Here is a 16,482-nt window from a genome sequence, read left to right on the forward strand (position 1 = left end):
CATGAACTGTTCGTGAACAACTGAATTTCCTTAACGAACGAACATGAACATAAACTTATGTTCGGTATGCGTTCGTGAACAGTTCGTGAACATGTTAATTTTCTTAACGAACGAACACGAACATAGCCTTGTTCGTGTTCGTTCGGTTTGTTTACAACCCTAGTTACGTGCCATACAACAACATATCAAATAAAAGCAGTTATTACAGACATCGATGTTCTCAAAGATAAATCCTAGTTTCGACAACTCATAAATTAATTAGTTCGTTTATAGACTCCCCTTGCTTGATTTTACAAAAGCAAGGCATAGCACAGCATCCTAAACACCTGTCACATACGTTAAAATAAAAGTCAATACACATAGTGTAAAGGTGAGCATACAAGTTTAATAGAATAATAGTAGCGAAAGCGATTTATGCATAACCAGTATGTAACATGTTGAAAAGTGAAGCATGTAAGCTATCGACAATGAAATATGCACAGAAATGACTGCGATTTGTAGAATGCACAAGACATATCACCACCATGATACGTGAAGTAAAACCCTTTACAACCCCAGTCCACGGCAGGTGCTGAGTCCAAACTATAGTGCTATCATTGCTAAGGTGTCATGTCATGCAACAATCATTGTGTAAACATAACATACAAGCATTCATTGAATAACACGTATAACATGCAATAACGGTTAGCGTATAAAAGTGTTTGCGTGTGTGTCGATTGTGATTTGAAATAGATAACATATGTAACACCCAAAATTGCGTAAAGCAAAAAGGGTTCGAGTATACTCAGAATTCGTGTTTAAATGAATAAACACAAGCTTGGATTGAAGGGAGCGCTGGAGAGATTAGCCTGATCAGATAAAGACAGTATAAGTGTTGAAGAGTGCGTGGAATAGCGTGTCGGTGAGATGAGTGAAAAGGGTGATCCGATCGGATGACCTTCCGGACGGATGGCCAATCGGTCGGAGGATCGTCCGTTTGGGATGGATGTGTTTGTGTATAATGTGATCTTTGAAGTTTTCGTTGTAGCATTTTAAAAGATGAAAAGTATCTCTTGTTGGTGCACTTACGTCTGTCGACTACGTCTTACATTGAGTCTTAGAGATGAAGAGATCAGACATGGCATGGAAACCTAGAATTAGATGTTTATCATAGGTCCGCTTTTATGTACACTTCTAGGTTCGCTTTTGTGTCAAGTCTAGATCAGGTTCGCTTTTAGGTTTGATTGTAGATCCGCTTATATGTGCATGTACATATAAGCGGACCAGCTTGTCTATAAATAGGGCCGTATGAGCGAACTGAAAACAGTTAGTTGAAGGTGTTTTTGTTCCGGTATGCTGCCGAAGTGCTGTCAGATCTTGTAATTGTGTTCAATATCAATACAACAGCAAGTTTAAAGTGAATCTAGCTAGAATTGCACCAAATCATTAGTTTCCGCCTCTTGATTTGGATAGAAACTTCTCTGATCTACTCAAACAGGGCCGAAAACGATCCTACATCTCTACTTGTCCAAGTCGTCCGGTCGGATGGTCATCCGGACGGATGGCCGTTCGTTCGGATGGTGATCCATCCAAGTGAAACGTTACAAAGGTTCAAGTCTCCTAGTAAGATAGTCATTCGATCGGATGGTCATCCGATCGGATGACTATTCGTTGGAAACTGATATTTTGAAGGTTTGCAAAACTTAGTTAAGCATTTGAAAATATCACAAGTCACTGATGGGATCGTCGTTCGATCGGATGGCGATCCGATCGGACGACAATTCGTTCAGCAACTTTGTCATTTTGAAAACTTGTAAAATCAGTTAAGTTTAGGAAGTTTGCGGTTTAACTAAGACGGTATGACACGTGTTAAACAACGGAAACCCCATGAGGCCCAACTCATCCGGTCGAACGGGAATCACCCCGTTCGATCCAAACCAGCTGTTCATGACGGTTGTTCATGTTCAACCCGTGAATCGGTTGTCTCTTTGATAGAGACCCGTTCTCAGACCGGCACTTCACTAGAGAATGAATAGAAGGCCCGAACGAGCTCAGATTCTATTGGTTTTATGCGAAAAGTTGAGAATTTTGAAGAAAAGTTTGAAGCATTTGAAGTAGGTTTAGATTTAGGTGAAACCAGTGTTTAAACATTGTAGAAATCCTTTAGATCTGAGTTGTTCTTGTTGAAATGAGATCATACTCCGGTATTCATATGAACCCGTGATGACGTCACTCGATAACAACCCAAATCTGATGGATTTCATGGTTAAAATTTGTGATTTGTTGGTGAAATTGATGAGAAAGTGTGTGTAGATCAAAGAAGTACAAGTTTGGAGACGAAAACTTCCAAGAATCGTGAGGAATCGAGAGAAAAAGGGCCGACAATGCGCTGGTCAGAGGAGAGCTGTCACATCACGTGAACAGTGATGTAACAGGTGAGTATTTATAGGGGAAGGAGAGAAAGGCAGTGGGAGTGTTTCGATCAGATGGCTCGAGTGAGTTGGTTTTCCAACTTTCGTTTCGTGCGTTGAGCGTTACGATGCGTTTAAGCGAGTGTCGAATAAGCGATGCGATAGTTTTAAATAATAGTTACACAAATAACATAACTAACATACAACAACATAAGTGATCTTGTGTTTCCAGTTCGCGATGAGATTGTGTTGTGATAAAGTTGCGATTGCGTTTTCGAATAACACCTTTAACATAAATAAAGATGCACAAGTAACACATAATTTTACACACACTCACGTAAAACAATATCCAGAACTGCGATTCAAGTTGCGATGCAATAGCGATGAGATAGAGTTAAGTAGATTAGCGTTTAATAGCATTTATTGCATTGTTACTTCACACAATACAACTAAAACAACGTAAACTAAAGTATCGATTAACGAGGTTTGAAAGTACAAGTAATAATTAAGCAAGGAATGGCAGATCGAATTAGCAATCTTTTCTTCCTTTGACTTTGACTTTGACTTGTACTTTGAATTCAAAAAGTCGGGTTGTTACATCGGATCCTACGGGGCTAGGGGACTTTCTTTATCAACTAGAATATGCAAAGAAGAATGTCGCTTTCGTGATTTTTTGAAAAAAAACTAGAACATTTGAAAGATTCTGCTCAGTGGAGAGAATTTGTTCAGTGAAGATTGACGAAAGTTCCGCTCAGAGGAGGGAATCTGTTAAGGTTTAGAGTTTCACCAAAGAAATGGGGGGATAAAAAATTTTCATATGTTTTGGAATTTCTTCGGTAAATTTTTAAACGCAATCACAGGTGGTAGAGTTTGTGATTTTCTGGTGATACCAAAGGTTCTTAGTGGAATGTTTTGCACAGACACATATCTAAAGTCTACAGTAGTTTCAAAACGCTGTTCACTGAAGACCTGGGGAATCTTTATGAGAGCTGATAGGTCAAGGTTGACAAGTGTGGATTCCAACTCTATCAGTTGAGGGGGAATTTGCAGGATTCAGTTTTGGGTTTGATGTCTCTTTGAGATTTTACTGGGATCTGGGTGTAACTCAACTCGTTGAGTTTGCAAACGATGTAGTTGGTCAAGCTAACATCCTGAGTTCTGATGCTGAAGATCCGTAGTGCATGGCGTGGTCACTTCACAAAGGCGAGATAATGAGATTTGGATGTAGTTCAACTAAGCGTGCTAGTTGAGCTTGCAAGTGATATACTCGGTCTAGCTGACTTCCTGAGTGTTGATGCTGATGATCAAAGTGCATTACTTGGTCGATTCCACAAAGATGGTTTACAGAAGATAGTTCACCAGAAAACTCTACCAATGTAGTATGCTTGAATGAAATAAAGTTCTTATGACAAGATCAAGACTTGATGCAGTTTTTAAAGAATGGAACCCTTATCAAATGTCGGTTGGAGTATTCGAAGATCAGCGAAAGATCGGTCATTTTAGCCTTGCGAGGGGATTGCACAACACCCAACATGGATACATGTTAGGATCTGAGTTTCTTTTGATTATGTTCGTTTGATTAGAATGAGGATGAAACAGAGTTAAATGCAGCGGAATTAAATGAAACAAACTTTCAACACACAATCAATGAGAGAATAAGTTTTAGCAAACATGTTTATCTTGAAATTGAATGATTGTATTTATTACAAAAATCAATCACAATGCATGCATGCACTAATCTCCCCCTCAGCCTTAGCTCACTTGATTGTTCGTGCAAAATGACTTGTGCAAAAGAGCTAATAGAACAGTTCAGGGTACTGTTCTATTTATAGTACAGAACAAACCACTGAGCATCTTTGGCTGACGTCACCATGAAAGTGACATCTAACCTCCTAACAACCTCTAACCACTGACTATTACAACCACTGATATCTAAACAACTGATTCCAAGTATAATACAAAGAATAAAGTAAACTACTGCTTCTTCATTCCACTGTTATAGCTCCAGCAGTGCTTTGTGTCTTCAGCAGTACTTGAACCACATCAGTAGATTGAGCATCAGTGCTTTATCTTCAACAGTCTTTAGGGATCAGCAGTTGTTGTGAAGAGCAGTACTTATAGGTCATCAGATGTTAGGGCCACTTTCAAGGGGAAATATCTGATGCAAACAACTACTTATGATGAATCCATTGATCTGATCCAGTTTTGGCTTTATCAACTGTTCCTTTGTAGGGTTCAATCCCAACAATCTCCCCCTAGATCAGATGATGCCAAAACTCTTCATTATTCTGGATTTTTATTGCATCATCAATAACTCCCTGACTTGACCTTTGAATTGTAATTCAAAATTCATGGAATCTTCATCATTCTCATCCCTGCACAGCGTAAGCTCATGGAGATCTTGTAAATCTTCTACACCTAGGCCAAGTGCTTCTTCCCTTGATATATGCTTCATTTCACCATTGGATTTGAGCAGAGTCAATACGTGGGTCTTTTAATCAGACTTCCACTTTAGTATTTTTGAATCCAGTGGGTTTCTTGGGAGAGACTTTATTGTTGATGAGTTTGGAGATGGAGGCATGGTGATGACAACTTTGGCTGGGTCTTGAGATTGTGCTACGTCTTGTTTTTCTGCCATCAATGTCTAAAGAACCATCTTCATGATGTCTTCTTCTTGAGCCTTGTCTTCTTTTGTTTCTACATCCATCTACTTTAGTTTCCTTCTTTGATAAAGGATGGCAGCAGGTGGAGCAGTAGATCTTCTAATTGGCAATTTCTGTTTGACTGGAACCACTGCTTCTGGATAATCAGGCTTTTTGGGAGCAATGGGATCTTTCTTCCTTAACTCTTCCAACCTTTTGTAGGTATCTAACACTTTTATCTCTGACCACCTTGTAACCTGATTCCTTGACCCATAATCAGCAGCTATAAGCTCTTCTTTCATTCTTTTCAGCTTCAAAGCCCTTTCTGGTACATTCTTTTTGTAATTGGCCCAGACTGGAGGAGTTTGTTTTACTTTGTCTTCAATCATCTTTTGAATTCTGGCTATCTCCTCTTTAAGTTCACTAATGGTCCATTCCTTGTATTGATGCTTTTCTGCCCTGTATTTCTTGTATGCCATGATGTATTCAATGTAATCTTGCCTCATACTTTCATCATCCTTTTCTAATAATTTTTGACAAAGATCTTTTGAGAACTGCTCTAAAGTTCTGACTTTGGTGAGCAGGTATTGTAAATTTCTTTGAATCCCTTTGTCAGACTTTCCCTTTGTGTCTCTTTGAGATATATCCTCTGCTTGTTTGGCCTTTATTTTAAGATACTCTACTATGTTTCTTGGCAAAGGATAATGATGCGTGCAAGTGTGTATATGTTTTAGATGTATATTTTAAGCCCTTTTTACACTTTTAGCCAAGTTTTAAATTTATAAAACACGATATTTACTAACACTAAACACACATATGGGCAAGTGCACCCATCGTGGACGTAGTATAGTGTTGGTAAGATACCGAGGTCGTCCAAGGACACAAGAGCTTTTAGTACCGGTTTATCCTCAACGTCTAACCAAATCAAAATGTTAGAAAAGATTTTTAAACTAAGAAAATAAAACTAACTAAATGCTGAAAAATAAAAATAAAAATAAAAACAGATAGACAAGATGAATCACTTGGATTCGACTCATGTATTAGTATAACCTTTGATTATTTTCGCACTTTTGCACTTGTTTAAGAGATTATCTTAGTTAATGTAGTAGGCCCCTCTTTTGAAGGCGACGTTACCCTCAACCCAGTAGTTTGAGTCAGCAAGGATACAATCCTAAAGGGTCGGATTATTGAAAGATAATGAATTAAGTTATTAATGCAAATTATGGTAGGCCCCTCTTTTGGAGGTGACGTTACCCTCGACTAAGTAGTCTGAGTTAGCAGGGATACAGTCCTAAATAGCCGGGTTATAGTATTAATAGTAGTTAACTTATGAGGGGGTCAAAGAGTTTGGATCCCCGCCATCCAATACCTATGGGTATTGAAGGAGATCCTACTAAATTTGACCCAGGTCCCTTGCAGGACCTATAAACGCTGAACAAAGGCAAGACCCTTACAAAACCGTTCCCTTAACCCCCAACCAGGTAGCCAACATACCTCCATATAGACCGTGGAGATATGAATGGTGAAAATCTTTTATTTTATATAGACAGTAAAATAATGCCAAGACACCACGGACAAACGAAAAGGAAAAGTCACCTTCAACATAAGCAACTAGTTATTAAAGTCATTAATACAAAACCAAATAAAAAGTGCAAAAGATTAAAAATAAAAAGTATTATACTAAACACTTGTCTTCACCAAGTGATGTAAGAGACTTAGGCAAACATGGCCTTGATTGTCAAGAACTCTTACGATCAATCTTGGATCCCGAGACGACTCACACACTCTATGATGGACAATGGATGATGGTGGTGGATGATGGTGGTGGATGATGGTGGGTGGTGGATGAAGTGTGAGAGAGGTGGTGTGCCAAGGGATGAGTTGCAATGAAACCAAGCACTCCTATTTATAGGCTGAACAGAAGCCTGGGCACGACCCCGTGTCCGCTGCACACGGCCCCGTGCCCGTCTGACAATCTCTCTCCTCATTAATTGTAATTCGCAATTACAATTAATGCGCCTGCAGTACTTTCGCTACGCCCCCGTGTTCACTGGGCACGGCCCCGTGGTGGGCAATAGAAGCTTCTATAGGTTTGTCTTTTCTGCTGCTTCTTGGGCACGGCCCCGTGCTGGCTGAGCACGGGGCGTGTTCAGTCTTCTGCCTTCTCTGTTTTGCTTGGGAGGATGCTGTCGAGGGGTCGGGCATTCTACTTATGTTCCTTTTCTTGTATTTATATTAGATTTAGCTGTCTTTTTGCTTCTTTTGTTAATTTGAGCTCATTTAATCCTGAAAATACAAAAGGAAGACAAAAACACTCTTTTTCCAACATTAGTACTTAAAAAGGGTTAGTTTTATGCCTCATTTGATGTAATTTATATGTTGCATTTTATACACATCAATAACCTTGAATAGATGGGAGTTTCCTCTTTTCAGGATCATCTTCAGAGTAGAAGGATTTGATCTCCTCCCTGACTGCTGGAAGATCTAATGGATATTGTACTTCCACAGGGACAATGGTAGTGTTTGGATTGAGGGCTTGAACCGAAGAGATTGGAATAGGGTTTGGAATGGTAGCTAGGGTCAGTGGTTATGAAGATGCTGGAGGTGGGGAAGTGTCATCTTCCAGTATAATGTTTGTTACCCTTCTCCTTTTGTGCTTTGGAGAGGTTGGTGGTGTTTTTGTGGGTTGAGTGGTGGTGTTTGAAGTGATGGGTGACTGGCTAACAGCTGTTGAAACAACTGGTGTTTCAACCACTGTTGTCACTACAACAGATGATGTGTCAACTGTTGTCTTCTGCTTTTTGGCAGGTGGTTTTTGTGATGGTGATGATGTTTTTGGTATGGCAGTGGATTGAGTATTGATTGATGAAGTGGTGATGGCAGTGGTTGGGATAACATTTGTTGAAACCACTGAAGTACCAACAACTGTTGATACAACAGGTGTCTTAACATCTGTTTGTTTGGAGGTTTGATGTGAGGAACTTTTGGGGATTTGAGGAGTATGTTTGGTGGTTTTGGAAGGTGAGGTTTTGGGTTGGCTAACCTTTCTGGTAGGCTTTCTTCTTTTAGTTACAGAAGTACCCTGCTCTTCCTTTTCAATCATAACTTTCTTCTCTTGCTCAAATCTTTTTGACCTTATTTCCATAGACTCTTTCATGTTTGCCTTTAGATTAGCAAATGCATTTTGAGTCTCATCAACCTTTTTAGAACCATCTGGCCTTGGAATTTCTACCACAAGTTTGGACATTGGATCTGGTGGCATGTATAAACCTTCTTTTCCCTTCTTTCCTTTCTCCCTCTTTTTGGCATCATCAGGGTTTTCAACATAAATGATGGTAGGAGGAGAAGTGCCAGTGGTTTGAAGCAAATGGGCCTTGATTGCCTTGATATCAGCTTGTGTATCTTTGTACCTAGCTTCCATCACATTTCTAAACATTTGAAGCTGGACTACATGTTGTTGATCAGCATACTGTCTCTGTTGATGAAGCATAGGTTGAAACATTTGCCAAAGCTCAGTGGGGGAAGGAGCAGATGTTGCAGCAGTGGGTGTAGCCTTTTGAGATTGTAACAACTGTTGCAGCATATTTTTGATATCTGCAACAGATGTTCCAATTTTATCAACCCTCTCCGTCAATTCTTTATATTTTAAACCATCACCCAAATGAATGGGGTCATCTGATTTCCCACTAGCAGTGGTTGTATCAGTAGTTGACTTAGGGAATGTTTCCCAAAAGTCATCCACTGATGCCCCTTTTTCTTGGTAATGGGGACTTCTTTCCTCAGCAGAGGTTACCTTAGTAAACACACCAGTGGGTAATGGAAACACACTAGTGGTCACCTTGGTTCCCAAAGAGAAAATTTCCTTTAAGGGAGTCTGAGTGATGAAACAACTGGCCAGGTGTAAATCAGTGGATTCAACACCCTTAGTTGTTGCTCCACTTGAACTACTGACACGAAGTACTTGTAATTCCTGCAGTGTAGCCTACTTAGCTGTTGGTGGGTTAGCAAGGATAGAGGAACTAGACTCAATCACTTGTTGAGGTATATTCTCATTGATAGGTGGTTGAGAAGAACTGATTTGTGTCTGGTCCATATCAAGTGCATCCAACAGAGGTATAATTGACGGTGGAATTTAGGCAGTGAGGATGGGGGTTGAAAGAGAATTCGCCCCAGGAGCAGGGCTGTGGAAGATAGATTCAAGTGAATCCATTGCTTCATAATGTGGTGTCCCTATGGATACAACCTGATCCTTTTAAGAGGATGCAGGAGGAGTTTGAGGCTTAGGTACTTGCTGTGAGGAAGTAGCAGCAGTGGTTATTGGTGACTTTTGTGTTGTCACTGGTATTATATCTTGGATCTCATCTTCCAGAGTTACCTTTTTGGAGGGTTTGAGGGGCTTTTGGAATTTTTTCTTGATTGGCTTTTTGGTGGGTTTTGGTGTGGGTTTCACAGCAATGGGTCTGCCACTGTGATCAACAGGAGCAGTGGGCTCAATAGCAGGGACCTGAGGAGCAGTTGTTGCTGCTAAATTCTGCTCAGGTTCCTCTGTTTGTGTTTTTGAAGGTTTTGACAACCTTGTGAAAGTTTCAGAAGATAGGCTGTTTATTTGAAAAGGATTTCCTTGGATAAGCACATGTGCATTATCCTTTGAAAATTTCTTTTGTAAATAAAAACTTAAAAACCTTAGAAACAATAAGAATGGTTTTTTACTGTCTTTGATATTATTAACATTTTTGACCATGTCATTGAAAATCTCCTAGGAGTAGTTAAAATCAACATCAACCATTATAGCATAACCCAGGTATTGGATTTTTAATGGTATTTCGTTAAAAGCTGTTGTTTTATTTGACACACACACATGAGGAGGGTATGGAATAAAAATCTCATGGCAGGTGGAAAACTGCCCTTTTGCAAAGTATCTTTTTTCATTTCGTCTTCATACCCTCTCTCAATGAAATCAGTTTGGTAATCAGCCTTTGGGAAAGAGGTTTTGCCTGTAAGATCATTCATTTCAAAAACCTCTGAAATGGTTTGAGGTATGACAGTAACCTGAATTCCCCTTATGGTTGAAGTAATAGCCAAGGGATTTTGTCCTTGACCTCAAGCTTTGCATTTTTCCAGAATTCTCGTTGGGTATCTAGGTAGATGGGTGCATTACAAGTCAATAAAGTTTTGTACTTTGAAGACGAGAGTGCATCAATCACGGAGTGAAAGGTTGTGTTTTGACTTGGTTTCTCAAGTATACACAGGTAGTTATGAGGGGTTTTGAATGGGAGAGCCATGGTGAATCGCGATTTGAGAAAGAAGATGGATGAAAGAAAATGAGTAATTGAGGGAATTTGATGGTAACTGCTTTTGAAAGGAATTTTGAATTCGATTCGACAGTGAAAACCCTGTTTGGGGTTTTGATCAGGGTTTTATAGGGTGAAAAATTGCACGCTGACGTGGTAGCAGTTACAAAGATCTGATGGCTAAGTACTGTCCACGTGATAACCTCTGATGAATAATGGCTGACAGTTGTTAGGAAACCACTGATGGATCAATATCAGTGGTTTACAGTGGTGAAAATGAAAACAGTGGCTGACTATAACTATCAGTGAATAGCCTATCAGTGGATTAAAACACTGATGTTTGACAGCAATGATTATCAATGAAAATGAGAGAACAGAGGTTGTCTTTCAGTAGTGGATAACATTCAGCAGAACACATGTTTGAACCAAAATAGTGGTTATGACAGACTTAAGGATTTAATGAAAGTTTTCATTTTTAACTATTTTTAAGGATGAATTTTTGATTTTCTGAAATCATTTTAATGCTTTTTATTCATAGAAAAACAGGATTTTGTCTGTTATTCCATGTTAAGCATGTCAATCCTAGAGATCAAGCTTTCAAAAGTGGATGTGTCTAAAGCCTTTGTTAGCACATTTGCCAGCTGATCTTTAGTTAGAACATGGTGCAGAGAAATCAAACCTTTTCATAGCAATCCCTCACAAAGTGATGTCTGATGTCAATGTGCTTGGTGGTTGAATGTGAAACTGGATTTTTGATGATATTTTCTACTGCCTGATTGTCCAACATGAGGGGTGTCTTTAAGGCAGTGATACCAAAATCCAGCAGTTGATTTTGAAGCCATAACAGTTGGGCTGTATAGCTTGCAGCAGCTATATACTCTGCTTCAGCAGTGGATGTTGAAACAACTGCTTGCTTTTTGCTTTGCCAAGATACTAAGCAATCACCTAGAAATTGGCACCCTCCTGATGTAGACTTCCTTGTTGCATTACACCCAGCAAAGTCACTGTCTGTGAAACCTGAAAGCTTAATATTCCCATTAGCAGGGTACCAGATACCAAGTGTGGGAGCACTTTTTATGTATCTGAGTATCCTTTTCACAGCTATTAAGTTAGACTTTCTAGGGGCTGATTGGGATCTTGCACAAACACATGTTGCAAACATGATGTCTGGCCTAGATGCAGTTAGGTACAATAAAGACCCATTCATGCTTCTATATAATGTTTGATCCACCAAATCATCCTTCTCATCAGTCATGACTAGCTTGGTGGTTGCCATGGGTGTACTACATGGTTTAGAATCATTCATCTCAAATTTATTCAAAAGTTCTTTAGCATATTTGCTTTGATGAATGAATGTACCATTTTGTAGTTGTTTCACTTGGAGACCAAGGAAACACTGTAGTTCACCCATTGCACTCGTCTCAAACTCAGCTGTCATGAGTTATCTGAACTCTTCACACATTTTAGAACATGTCCTTCCAAAAATGATGTCATCCACATAAATCTGGACAATCATCAAGTCTTTCCCTCTCCATTTTAAAAACAACGTCTTGTTAGTTTTACCTCTTGTGAAACCAATAGAGAGAAGAAAGGTGGAAAGAGTTTCATACCAGGCTCTAGGTGCTTGTTTCAAGCCATACAAAGCTTTATTTAGCTTGTAGACATGATCTGGATTAAATGGATCCTCAAAACCAGGAGGTTGACAAACATATACCTCTTCTTGAATCTTACCATAGAGGAATGCACATTTGATATCCATTTGAAACACCTTTATGTTGTGGTTGACAGCAAAGGCCAAGAACAGTCTGATAGCTTCCAATCTTGCTACAGGTGCAAAAGTTTCATCATAGTCAATGCCCTCTTCCTGTTTGAAACCTTGAACCATTAGCCTTGCTTAATTCTTGACAACAATGCCCCTTTCATCAGTTTTATTTTTGAAGACCCACTTTGTGCCACTAGGACTCACACCCTCTAGCAGTGATACAAGCTCCCATACTTGTTGTCTTTTAAACTGTTGGAGCTCCTCTTGCATGGCTTCCACCCAACTGTTGTCTTTCAGTGCCTCTTGGTACTTGACACGTTGATGGAGTGATAGAAAACCAACAAAAAGACAGATGTTTTGGGATTGACTTCTTATGAGCACCCCTTCACTGATGTTTCCAATTATTTGGTCAGGTGGATGAGACTTCAAGAAGATCAGATCTTTTTTGTATGGAACAATGGCATTTACGGGTGAGGGCTGCAGATGTGAATCATCTAAGATAACAACTGTTGGTGACTTTGATGATCCAAAAGTGTCTTGAAATGGAGGTGGAGGAATAGGAGGAAGTGTTGTGGAAACATGTTGACTTTTATCCCCTATTTGGAGATTTTTATCAACAGTGTTTGATGATGTGGAAGCAGTGGTTAAAGGGCTACTTTGGTCAACAACTGTTGATGTAGCAGTGGTTGAGGTTTGACAGCTGTTTTGAACATCTGCTGCTCTGGCAATGGATTTGAAATTTTGTTGTGGAAAGATCACTTCATATCCATTGTCTGATGGAGGTGGTTAAGATGGTCCTGCACTGTTAGTCTTGACAGAAACATTTTCAAAGGTGAATTTATCAAGATTAAATAACTCAGCAGGATTTGCAGGGATTTTCATTGAAGAAAGTTCATTGAACTTAACATTCAAAGTCTCTTCCACTGTCTTAGTCCTAGTGTTAAACACTTTGTAGGCCTTAGCAGTGGTTGAGTATCCCAAATGATATCCACTGTCTACTTTGATTGCAAATTTTGAAATTGAGTCTTGTAGGTTCAAAATGAAACATGGGCAGCCAAAAACTTTGAAATATGAGATCAGTGGTTTGATTTTATACAGAATTTCCTAGGCAGTCTTTTGATGCCTGGGGTTTATTAAAACTCTGTTCTGGACATAGCAAGCAGTGTTTACAGCCTCCGCCCAGAAAGTTAATGGCAAACATGAATCAGCAAGCATGGTTCTGGCAGCCTCAATCAGTGTCCTATTCTTTCTCTTAACAACCCCAATTTGCTCTGGTGTCCTTGGAATGCTGTACTGCCTTACAATTCCTTTTGACACACAAAACTCATCCAACTCCCTATTTCTGAATTCTGTGCCATTGTCACTCGTAAAGACTTTTACTGGTAAGTCAAATTGCTTTTCAACCTGTTTGACAAAGTCTTGCAGAATGCCTGCAGTCTCATCTTTAGAATGTAAGAAATAAGTCCATGTAAACCTAGAAAAGTCATCTACAATTACCAAACAATATCTTTTCTTTTTAAGACTCATGACTTTTACTGGGCCAAACAGATCCATGTGCAGCATTTGCAAGCACTTGGTTGTTTTGGACTCTTCAATGGACTTGAATGAGCTTTTATGTTGTTTTCCTTTTAAACAAGAAACACAATGCTCAGGACAGGTGAACAATTTTTGAGGAAGACCTCTTACAAGACCCTGTTTTGACAAAGCAGTTATTGTCTTGAGATTTGTGTGCCCCAAACTCCTGTGTTATAGTTCTGTCTCTTTGTTAGAGGCAGCTGAGAACAGACAGGCAGCAGTCCTGGGGCTCTCTTTTGACAAATCAACTACATAAACATTGCCACTCCTTTGAGCAACAAGTTGGGTTTTTCCATTTTTTATTATTTCTTCAATCTTTTTAACCATTTCTGGCCCAACAATCCTACAACACTCCTTAGTAAAGAATGAGCCATAACCTTTATCACTCATTTGTGAGACACTAAGGAGGTTGAATTTTAGATTGTCAATCAGATTGACATTTTCAAACTTAACATTTCCAGACTGTACTGTACCAGAACCCATCACCTTCCCTTTACTATTATTCCCAAAAGATATATCACCCCCTCCATGAGTTTTGAATTCTTTGAGTAGGGCTCTACATCCAGTCATGTGCCTGGAGCCTCCACTATCTACATACCAAAGACTATCTAAGCATGCAGAAGCTCCCTGCACATCAAGTAAATAATTAGTTCAGGAGGGTCTCCAAAGCCAATAAGGCTTTGGATGGGGTCTCAACGGTGTCTATGTTAAGTTCAGGTGGATGGACAGTGGTTAGCTCAGGTGTTTGGACAACTTTGGAACTGTTTTTCTCTAACCACTGTTGGGGGTCCTGTCCCATCAACTGTTGATACCCAAAGGGATGCCTGTTCACTCTTGGTTTAGAAGGTCTTTTGTAAGCCTCATAAACATGTGGGACCCTTGGGTATGGTCGTTGACCTTTACCTCTTTGGTATTGGTTAGCAGGGGGTGCATCAGTCACCTGAACCTCTCTTTTGACAGAGGTTTGGTTCAGTTGTTTTGTAACAGCTGTTTGAACTGACACAAACAGTGGTTGTTTCTTGACTTGTGGTTTTGATGAACTCATTGGTGTTTTTGAAATGTACTCTTCCTTTTTGACCTCAAAGGATTTCAGGTACACACACTGCTGAGTAGAATGGTTTGATTTACCATAGATGGTACAACTCTTTGAAGGCACAATGGTACTTGTTTTGTTAAGGTCATAAGCTTTTAAATGAAAACAATCTTTGGTCAAATGATTTTTCTTTTCACAAAAGTCACAAAACAAGTTTTTTTATCTTTTCTCTTCTTTTCTTCTTTTCAGACTCCTTTGCAACAGATTTTTGAACCACTGTTGGGATGTCCTTAAGAGGAATTACCTTGGCCTTAGGAGCTTTGACACTATCCACAGTTGTGAAGTCCATGGGTTTGAAATTTTCAAGGATGTCACACTCATCAGACCATGTGGGTTTTAATTGGTATTTCTCAATCTCCTTAAAAGTTGAGGACCCCACAGATCTTTCCAGAGTGATTTTGTTGCCAAGTTTATCAGTTATTTTAACTTCTTGACCATCCTTGTTTGTGGGTATGATTTCAACAGAGCTAGATTGATTTGCAGCAGTGTTTTCAACTTGGTCATCTTTCCTAAACCCTATGCCAAATTTTACATTGCTTTAAATCTGTTTTTCAAGCATAATTTCATAACCTTTGCTGGACTCCACCCATTTTTCACAAGTGATTTGGGTGGATTCCAACTCCTTTTTACAGGTTTAATATTTTTCTATCATGGTCTGGAGTTGGTCCTTGGTTATGCTATGCTCTTGTTTGAGGCTGCAAATCTCATTTTCCTTTTCAGACAATTTGATTTTCAATTCTTTTAAAGATTTTTCAAATTGTACTTCACCATTTAACAATCTGTCTCTAAGGTTTTCATTCACCTCCTTAATGTTTGCAAATTCTATGATGCACTTGTCTGAACAAAGGTTTTTAAGAACCTGGGGTGATACCTTAGTTGCAGCCATCATGGCACAATCACAGACATGTTCACTTTCTTCTGGCTTCTTCTCTTCCTTTTCTTCTTCAGCAGACCATGGGTTGGACAAGGTTTCCAACAGGGGTTCTGATTTCTCTTCTAACAGTTGTTCACCAACAACAGCAGTAACCACTGCTTCAGCAATTATATCCACTTTTTCAGCACTGGATGTTCCTTCTTCAGTTTCCAGCCCTCCTAGAATTAACTCTAATGCTACAAAACAGAATTCATTACCAGAAATAGCATCGTCAGCATATAGAGCAAATTTTTCATCTCCTAGTTCCTCAGGCAAGCTACTCCAATCAACAAAGCCTTGTGTGAAAAAGCTTTGCTGATCTGCTTGAACAACTGTTTGTGCAGCTTGTTGAGGTGCAACTGGATGCACCTGAACCTGAGGGACAGGGGCTTGAACATATTGTATCTGAGGAACAATGGTTTGGACATAGTGCACAGGAACAGGGGTTGCAGGGTGTGCATAGTGAGCAGTGTTTACATGGGCAGCAGGGGCATATTGGGAATATTGCACAGTGTTTTGGTTATTTTGTGGTCTAGGGCTAGGGTGTGTGATGATTGGTCCATTGTTTTGACTCCTACACACTCTAGCAAAATGACCTAACCTATTTCACTTGTAACATTTGATCTTTGATTTATCCAACCCTACTTTTAAATTCCCATGTAACCCTGGAAATTTTCTCCCTGTTCTTTTGTAAAACTTGTTGGTTCTAACACTCAGCAGTGCAAGTTGGTGCAAAATATCCATCTTTTCCAGATCAGTTGGATCAAAATGCTGGAGATCATTGAGTTGAAAGCACAGATTGTTAGAATTCTGGTT

The sequence above is a fragment of the Helianthus annuus genome, chromosome 17 (assembly GCF_002127325.2).
Source record: "Helianthus annuus cultivar XRQ/B chromosome 17, HanXRQr2.0-SUNRISE, whole genome shotgun sequence".
NCBI classification, from domain to species: Eukaryota; Viridiplantae; Streptophyta; class Magnoliopsida; order Asterales; family Asteraceae; genus Helianthus; species Helianthus annuus.